A 10,178-nucleotide genomic window follows, 5' to 3' on the forward strand; every position below is an offset into this window, starting at 1 on the left:
TTAGATAGATCAGAGACTAGATTTGCTAAATTAGAAGCATTTTGTTCAGAGTTCTCTGTCTGTTACTGAGTTGATGATGGAAAAGGCTTGCTATTGCTAAACCTGTTTCTTCCACCATTATTAAAGCCTTGTTGGGGCTTTTGATCCTTCCATGAGAAATTTGGATGATTTCTCCATGTTGAGTTATAGGTGTTTCCATAAGGTTCACCTAAATAGTTTACGTCTGCTATTGCAGGGTTCTCAGGATCATAGGCTTCTTCTTCAGAAGATGCCTCTTGAGTACTGTTGGATGCAGCTTGCATTCCATGCAGACTCTGAGAAATCATATTGACTTGCTGAGTCAATATTTTATTCTGAGCCAATATGGCATTCAGAGTATCAACTTCAAGAACTCCCTTCTTCATAGGCGTCCCATTACTCACAGGATTCCTTTCAGAAGTGTACATGAACTGGTTATTAGCAACCATGTCAATGAGTTCTTGAGCTTCTGCAGGCGTTTTCTTTAGGTGAATGGATCCACCTGCAGAAGTGTCCAGTGACATCTTTGATAGCTCAGATAAACCATCATAGAATATATCCAGGATGGTCCATTCTGAAAGCATGTCAGAAGGACACTTTTTGGTCAACTGTTTGTATCTTTCCCAAGCTTCATAGAGGGATTCACCTTCTTTCCGTCTGAAGGTTTGAACATCAGCTCTAAGCTTGCTCAGCTTTTGAGGAGGAAAGTACTTGGCTAAGAAAGCCGTGACCAGCTTATCCCAAGAGTTCAGGCTGTCTTTAGGTTGAGAATCCAACCATAATCTAGCTCTGTCTCTTACAGCAAAAGGGAAAAGCATGAGCCTGTAGACTTCAGGATCTATTCCATTAGTCTTAACAGTATCACATATCTGCAAGAATTCAGTTAAGAACTGAAAAGGATCTTCAGATGGAAGTCCATGAAACTTGCAGTTCTGCTGCATTAGAGAAACTAATTGAGGTTTAAGCTCAAAATTGTTTGCTCCAATGGCAGGAATGGAGATGCTTCTTCCATGTAAATTGGAATTAGGTGCAGTAAAGTCACCAAGCATTCTCCTTGCATTGTTGTTGGGTTCGGCTGCCATCTCCTTTACTTGTTCGAAATTTTCAATCAAGTTGTCTCTGGATTGTTGTAATTTAGCTTCTCTTAATTTTCTCTTCAGAGTCCTTTCAGGTTCTGGATCAGCTTCAACAAGAATGCCTTTTTCTCTGTCCCTGCTCATAAGAAAGAGGAGAACAAAAGAAAAGAAGAGGAATCCTCTATGTCACAGTAAAGAGGATCCTTATTGTTAGTAGAAGAAAAGAAGAAGAAATTCGAACACAGATAGAGTAGGGGGTTCGAATTTGGTGATGATGTGAGGAAGTAATGTTAGTTAATGAATGAATAAATAGAATAGGATGAGAGAGAGGGGGGGGGAAATTTTCGAAAAATATTTTTGAAAAGGAGCTAGTGATTTTTGAAAATTGGTTTTTGAAAGTTGTTAGTATTTTTTTTTTTTCGAAATTTTTTTAAATTAAAAATAAAAAATAAAAATAATTAGTTAATTAAAAAGAAATTTTTGAAAAAGGGGAAGATATTTTCGAAAATTAGAGAGAGAGAGAGTTAGTTAGGTGGTTTTGAAAAAGTTAAGAAACAAACAAAAAGTTAGTTAGTTAGTTGAAACAAATTTTGAAAAGATAAGAAGTTAGGAAGTTAGAAAAGATAATTTGAAAAGATATTTTTGAAAAAGATAAGATAAGAAGATATTTTTGAAAAGATATGATAAAATTAGTTTTGAAAAAGATTTGATTTTTAAAATCACAATTAATGACTTGATTCATAAGAAATCACAAGATATGATTCTAGAACTCAAAGTTTGAATCTTTCTTAACAAGCAAGTAACAAACTTCAAATTTTTGAATCAAAACATTAATTGATTATGTTATTTTCGAAAATTTGTGATAAAAAATAAGAAAAAGATTTTTGAAAAATATTTTTGAAATTTTCGAAAATAACTAATAATTTTGAAAAAGATTTGATTTTTGAAAAAGATTTTGAAAAAGATAAGATTTTCAAATTGAAAATTTGATTTGACTCATGAGAAACAATTTGATTTTTAAAAATTTTTGAAAAAGTCAACTCAATTTTCGAATTTGATGAGAGAAAAAGGGAAAGATATTTTTTTTATTATTTTTGAATTTTTATGATGCAAGAGAAAAACACTAAAAGGATGCAATGCATGAAATTTTTAGATCAAAACAATGAATGCATGCATGAATGCTATGAATGTCAAGATGAACACCAAGAACACTATGAAGAACATGATGAACATCAAAAACATATTTTTGAAAAATTTTTAATGCAAAGAAAACATGCAAGACACCAAACTTAGAATTCCTTAATGCTTACGCACTAAGAATTCAAGAATGCATATGATAAACATGAAAAGACACAAAACAAAAAATCATCAAGATCAAACAAGAAGACTTACCAAGAACAACTTGAAGATCATGAAGAACATTATGAATGCATGATATTTTCGAAAAAATGCAAGATGCATATGCAAGTGACACCAAACTTATAATGTGACTCAAGATTTAAACAAGAAACATGAAATAATTTTTTTATTTTTATGATTTTATGATTTTTTTGGATTTTTAACTTATATTTTTCGAAAATTATTTAGAAAAAAGAAAAAGAAGGATTCAAAATTTTTAATATGAATTCCAGGAATCTTATGCTCTAAAACTCCAATCAAAGGGTCAGGCATGGCTTAATAGCCAGCCAAGCTTTAGTATGTAACTCAGACATGACACGCCTGACATTCCTTGCATTCAACAGCCAATTGGCTAAGAAAGACAAAGAAGCTCTTCTCTTGAGTATAAGGATTGAGACATGGCTTTACAGCCAGCCAGGCTCCAACATGCTTCATGAAACACTAGAATTCATTCTTAAAAATTCTGAAGCCATAGAATAATTTATTTTTGAAAACATTTTTATTTATTTTTTTTTTCGAAAACAGATGAGAAAATTTTGAAAATATTTTTGAAAAATTTTTGAAAAGAAAATAAAAAGAAAATTACCTAATCTGAGCAACAAGATGAACCGTCAGTTGTCCAAACTCAAACAATCCCCGGCAACGGCGCCAAAAACTTGGTGCACGAAATTGTGTTCACATCAATGTAGTATTCTTTGTTGTTGTATGGAATCATTATTATGGCACCTATGTGTGGACACAACTCCGTTCAACTAACCAGCAAGTGCACTGGGTCGTCCAAGTAATACCTTACGTGAGTAAGGGTCGAATCCCACGGAGATTGTTGGTATGAAGCAAGCTATGGTCACCTTGTAAATCTCAGTCAGGCGGATTTAAACATGATATTTTATTAGATTCAAATAAACAATAAAAGGGATAGAGATACTTATGTAGATTCATTGGCAAGGATTTCAGATAAGCGAATGGAGATGCTTTTCGTTCCTCTGAACCTCTGCTTTCCTGCTATCTTCATCCAATCAGTCTTACTCCTTTCCATGGCTGGCTGTATGCAAGGGCATCACCGTTGTCAGTGGCTACATCCCCTCCTCTCAGTGAATCATATGCTCACGCACCCTGTCACGGCACGGCTATTCATCTGTCGGTTCTCGATCATGCTGGAATAGGATTCACCCTCCTTTTGCGTCTGTCACTAATGCCCAACAATTGCGAGTTTGAAGCTCGTCACAGTCATTCAATCATTGAATCCTACTCAGAATACCACAGACAAGGTTTAGACCTTCCGGATTCTCTTGAATGCCGCCATCATTCTAGCGTACGCCACGAAGATTCTGGTTAGGAGATCTAAGAGATATTCATTCTAGCTTAATTCATGTAGAACAGAAGTGTTTGTCAGGCACGCGTTCATAAGGGAGAAGGATGATGAGCGTCACACATAATCATCACCTTCATTACGTTCTTGGGTGCGAATGGATATCTTAGAAGCGAAATAAGAAGAATTGAATAGAAAACAGTAGTACTTTGCATTAATCATTGAGGAACAGCAGAGCTCCACACCTTAATCTATGGAGTGTAGAAACTCTACCGTATGAAAATATATAAGTGAAGGTCCAGGCATGGCCGAGATGGCCAGCCCCTCTGATCTAAGAACCAGGCGTCCAAAGATGATCCTAAGATCCTAAGATGATCAAAAGATACCTCATACAATAGTAAAAGGTCCTATTTATAATAAACTAGCTACTAGGGTTTACATGAGTAAGTAATTGATGTACAAATCCACTTCTGGGACCCACTTGGTGTGTGCTTGGGCTTGGGCTTGAGTGTTACACGAGCAGAGGGCATTTGTGGAGTTGAACGCCAGTTTCTGTGCCAGTTTGGGCGTTCAACTCTGGTTTTGGATCCTTTTCTGGCGCTGGACGCCAGATTTGGGCAGAAGGCTGGCGTTGAACGCCAGTTTACGTCGTCAATTCTTGGCCAAAGTATGGACTATTATATATTGCTGGAAAGTCCTGGATGTCTACTTTCCAACGCAATTGAAAGTGCGCCATTTCGAGTTCTGTAGCTCCAGAAAATCTACTTTGAGTGCAGGGAGGTCAGAATCCAACAGCATCAGCAGTCCTTTTTCAACCTCTGAATCTGATTTTTGCTCAAGTCCCTCAATTTCAGCCAGAAAATACCTGAAATCACAGAAAAACACACAAACTCATAGTAAAGTCCAGAAATGTGAATTTAACACAAAATCTATTAAAAACATCCCTAAAAGTAACTAGATCCTACTAAAAACATACTAAAAACAATGTCAAAAAGCGTATAAATTATCCGCTCATCACTTAGGTTAATTAAAGATTCATATTATAGCTCACTTGGCCATACATATATCCTTACCTTTACCTCAGCCCCATTACAACCTTGAAAAGACCTCATGATGTTTGCATTAGTATACTAAGTATTTGTTGATTGGTTAGATGAAGAACAAGGTTTAGAAAGCATGACTAGGGAAGAATAGAGTGATTGACCCTATACACTTGAGAGTTAGAGTGATATACACTACCAGTAAGGGTTCAGTGCTAAATTCTATGTTCCCTGCTTTCATGAGCTATCTTCTTACAAGTTTACTTGTACCTTATTTTGTATGATTTGAATTAGTGGAATCTGATTTATATTTGTCTTGGAGAATTTATTTATTTTTAACCAAGTAGGTAGAAACATTTTGCATGTAGTTGCATTCATATAGATAGGTTGCATTTCATACATTCTACCATTCCTCTTCATCTTTTTAACTTCTCTTTAGCTTAGCATGAGGACATGCTAATGTTTAAGTGTGGGGAGGTTGATAAACCACTATTTTATGGTTTATCTTGTGCTCAATTGAGTGGTTTTTATCTACTCTTTACCCACTTATTCATACTATTTGCATGGTTTTACATTTGCCTTCCTAATTATGTGCTTTAATTGAAAACATGTTTCTTTGGACGTATCTTTGCTAATATTAATCCTCTCTTATTACCATTAGATGCCTTGATATGTGTGTTAAGTATTTTCAGAGATTACAGGGCAGGAATGGCTCAGAGGATGGAAAGGAAGCATGCAAAAGTGGAAGGAATACAAGAAGTTGGAGAAATTGCTAAGCTGTCCAGCCTGACCTCTTCGCACTCAAATAGCTATAACTTTAGCTACAGAGGTCCAAACGACGCGGTTTCGGTTGCGTTGGAAAGCTAACGTCCGGGGATTTAATTTGATATATAATATGCCATAGTTGCCCTGACGCTAGACGACGCGACCGCGTGCTCCATGCTGCCGCGTCGCAGTGACGAAAATCAACGTGTTTGAATTTTTCTCCAGCGATTTCTGGGCTATTTTCGACCCAGTTCTAGGCCCAGAAAACACAGATTAGAGGCTATAAAGTGGGGGAATGCATCCATTCATGGGAAGGTTTTCACAATTCACAATTTTATGAGTAGATGTAGTTTTTAGAGAGAGAGGTTCTCTCCTCTCTCTTAGGATTAGGATTTAGGGTTTCTCCTAGTTTTAGGAGTGGCTCTCAATCCCAGGTTCTTTATTATTATTTATTTTCTCAATTCAATTTATGAACATCTATGCCAGATTTAATTTCCTTTGTTAATGCAATTTGAGGTATTTTCAGATTTAATTTTGCTTTGCTGTATTTATATTGATGCTTTTTAATTTAGATATTTTCTTCCTTTTGGCTTTGGTTAAGTAATTGGTAACGCTTGAGCTGTCAATAAAGTAGTGATTGAAATTGGGAGTTGCTCCAATAACTCTAGTCTTTCCATAGGAATTGACTAGGACCTGAGGATTAAGCTAATTAATCCACTTGATCTACCTTCATAGTTAGAGGTTAACAAAGTGAGATAAAAAATCCAAATTTCATCACAATTGATAAGGATAGGACCTCCAGTTCTAATACCTTGCCAAGAGTTTATTTTATTATTATTATTTTATTTTACTTGTCATATAACATATTCCCACCTTACTTCCAAAACCCCAATTTACAAACTCATAACCAATAATAAGAACATACCTCCCTGCAATTCCTTGAGAAGACGACCCGAGGTTTAAATACTCGGTTATCAATTTTAAAGGGGTTTGTTACTTGTGACAACCAAAATGTTTGTACGAAGGGATTTCTGTCGGTTTAGAGACTATATCTACAACGCGACTGTTTTTATGAAATTCTTTACTGGCAAAAAAAAATCCTAACGTCAGTCATGCCTGGACCTTCATCACTTATGTATTTTCAACGGTAGGGTTTCTACACACCATAGATTAAGGTGTGGAACTCTGCTGTTCCTCATGAATTAATGCAAATACTATTGTTTTTCTATTCAATTCAAGCTTATTCCTATTCTAAGATATCCATTCGCACCCAAGAACATGATGAATGTGATGATTATGTGACGCTCATCATCATTCTCACTTATGAACGCGTGCCTGACAAACACTTCCGTTTTACATGCAAATAAGCTAGAATGAATATCTCTTAGATATCTAATACAGAGGACCGAATCCGAGATATTAGAATCTTCGTGGTATAAGTTAGAACCCATGGACGGCCATTCCTGAGATCTGAAAAGTCTAAACCTTGTCTATGGTATTCCGAGTAGGATCTGGGAAGGGATGGCTGTGACGAGCTTCAAACTCGCAAGTGCTGGGCATAGTGACAGACACAAAAGAATAGTAAATCCTATTCTAGTATGATCGAGAACCGACAGATGATTAGCCATGCAGTGACAGCGCATTGGACCATTTTCACAGAGAGGATGGGATGTAGCCATTGACAACGGTGATGCCCTACATAAAGCTTGCCATGGAAAGGAGTAGGAATGATTGGATGAAGACAGCAGGAAAGCAGAGGTTCAGGAGGATCGAAAGCATCTCTATACCCTTATCTGAAATTCTCACCAATAAATTACATAAGTATCTCTATCCCAGTTTATATTTTATTTACGTTTTTATTATCAATTCACCATAACCATTTGAATTCGCCTGACTGAGATTTACAAGGTGAACATAGCTTGCTTCAGGCCGACAATCTCCGTAGGATCGACCCTTACTCACGTAAGGTTTATTACTTGGACGACCCAGTGCACTTGCTAGTTAGTTGTGCGAAGTTGTGATAAAGGGTTGAGATTACAATTGTGCGTACAAAGTTGTTGGCGCCATTGATGATCACAATTTCATGCACCAAGTTTTTGGCGCCGTTGCCGGGGATTGTTCGAGTTTGGACAACTGACGGTTCATCTTGTTACTCAGATTAGGTAATTATATTTTAATTTTAAGCTTTTATTTCTTATTTTCGAAAAATACAAAAAAAAAATTTCTTCTTTTTTGTTCTTCCCAAAATAATTTTCGAAAAAAATCCAAGAAAAAAATTAATAAAATCATAAAATCAAAAATAATTTTATGTTTCTTGTTTGAGTCTTGTATCAATTTTTAAGTTTGGTGTCAATTGCATCCTTTTATTTTTCTTAAAAATGTTTCGAAAACACATGCATTGAGTTTCTTTCTTGTTCTTCATGATCTTCAAGTTGTTCTTGATAAGTCTTCTTGTTTGATCTTTAAAATTTTTTGTTTTGTGTCTTTTCTTGTTTTTCATATGCATTCTTGAATTCTTAGTGTCTAAATATTAAAAATTTCTATGTTTGGTGTCTTGCATGTTTTCTTTTATTAAAATTTTTTTCAAAAACACATACTTGATGTTCATCATATCTTCAAAGTGCTCTTGGTGTTCATCTTTGCATTCAAAGTGTTCTTGCATGTCTCCTTTGTTTTGATCCAAATTTTTCATGCATTGAGTCTTTTTGATGTTTTTCTCTTTCCTTGTTAAAATTCAAAATTCAAAAAAAAAATATCTTTCCCTTATTTTCTCATAAATTTTCGAAATTTTGAGTTGACTTTTTCAAAACTTTCTAAAATTTAGTTGTTTCTTATGAGTCAAATCAAATTTTCAATTTAAAAAAATTCTATCTTTTTCAAATCTTTTTCAAAAATCAAATCTTTTTCATTTTTTTTCTTCCATATTTTCGAAAACTTTATGATTGATTTTCAAAATCTTTTTCTTATTTCTAATTCATATTTTCGACATTAATGCTAACAATTAATGTGATTGATTCAAAATTTTTAAGTTTTTTACTTGCCTAATAAGAAAGGTTCAATCTTTAAACTCTAGAATCATATCTTTTTAGTTTCTTGTTAGTCAAGTAATCAACTTTGTTTTCAAAATCAAATCTTTTTAAATTTCTTTTTCAAATCTTTTTCAAAACAAGTTTCAATCACATATTTTTCAAAATCAATTTCAAAATCTTTTCTAACTACTTTTCTAACTTCCTATCTTTTCAAAAATTTGATTTTCAAATCTTTTTCAATTAACCACTTTACTTTTTGTTTGATTCTTATCTTTTTCAAAACTACCTAACTAATTCTCTCTCTAATTTTCGAAAATCACCTTCCTCCTTTTTCAAAATTTCATTTTAATTACTTAATTGTTTTAATTTTAATTTAATTTGATTTCAATTTTTATTTTCGAAATTTAACTTTAAATTTTATTTTTATTTTAATTAATTTTCGAAATTCCCTTTCTCTCATCTCCTTCTATTTATTTATTCATCTACTAACACTTCTCTTCCATCCAAAATTCGAACCCCATCTTCATCTCTGTGTTCGAGTTTTTCTCTTCTCCTTCCTACATTCTTCTCTTCTTATACTCATATAAGGAATCTCTATACTGTGACATAGAGGATTCCATATTTTCTTTGTTATTCCCTTCTTTGTCATGTGAGCAAGAACAAGGATAAGAACATTCTTGTTGAAGCTGATCCTAAACCTGAAAGGACTCTGAAGAGGAAGCTAAGGGAAACCAAAGCACAACTCTCTGGAGAAAATCTGACAGAAAATTTCGAAAAAGAAGGAAACATGGCCAAAAATAATAACAATGCAATGAAGATGCTTGGTGACTTTACTGGACCAAATTCCAATTTACATGGAAGAAGCATCTCAATCCCTGCCATTGGAGCAAACAATTTTGAGCTTAAACCTCAATTAGTTTCTCTGATGCAACAGAACTGCAAGTTTCATGGACTTCCATCCGAAGATCTTTTTTAGTTTTTAACTGAATTCTTGCAGATCTGTGATACTGTTAAGACCAATGGGGTTGATCCCGAGGTCTACAAGCTTATGCTTTTCCCGTTTGCTGTAAGAGACAGAGCTAGAATATGGTTGGATTCTCAACCTAAGGATAGCCTGAACTCTTGGGAGAAGCTGGTCACGGCTTTCTTAGCCAAATTCTTTCCTCCTCAAAAGCTTAGTAAGCTTAGAGTGGATGTTCAAACCTTCAGACAAAAGAAAGGTGAATCCCTCTATGAAGCTTGGGAGAGATACAAGGAACTGACCAAAAAGTGTCCTTCTGACATGCTTTCAGAATGGACCATCCTGGATATATTCTATGATGGTCTGTCTGAATTATCAAAGATGTCATTGGACCATTCTGCAGGTGGATCCATTCACCTAAAGAAAACGCCTGCAAAAGCTCAAGAACTCATTGACATGGTTGCAAATAACCAGTTCATGTACACTTCTAAAAGGAACCCTGTGAGTAATGGGACGCCTATGAGGAAGGGAGTTCTTGAAATTGATGCTCTGAATGCCATATTGGCTCAGAATAAAATATTG

General features: G+C 34.8%; 2 non-coding genes across 2 annotated transcripts; one reads left to right on the forward strand and one right to left on the reverse strand.

The window, feature by feature from the left end:
• Window positions 1–596: 596 nt before the first annotated feature.
• On the forward strand, window positions 597–704 carry LOC148564955 (small nucleolar RNA R71). The gene has a single exon (XR_015885035.1). It is a non-coding gene; the product is annotated as a small nucleolar RNA R71 (small nucleolar RNA).
• A 9,111-nt stretch (window positions 705–9,815) lies between these two features.
• On the reverse strand, window positions 9,816–9,923 carry LOC148564956 (small nucleolar RNA R71). The gene has a single exon (XR_015885503.1). It is a non-coding gene; the product is annotated as a small nucleolar RNA R71 (small nucleolar RNA).
• Between the last annotated feature and the right edge of the window lie 255 nt (window positions 9,924–10,178).

Source organism: Arachis ipaensis, chromosome B5 (assembly GCF_059453495.1).
Source record: "Arachis ipaensis isolate K30076 ecotype BB chromosome B5, ASM5945349v1, whole genome shotgun sequence".
Classification (NCBI taxonomy): Eukaryota; Viridiplantae; Streptophyta; class Magnoliopsida; order Fabales; family Fabaceae; genus Arachis; species Arachis ipaensis.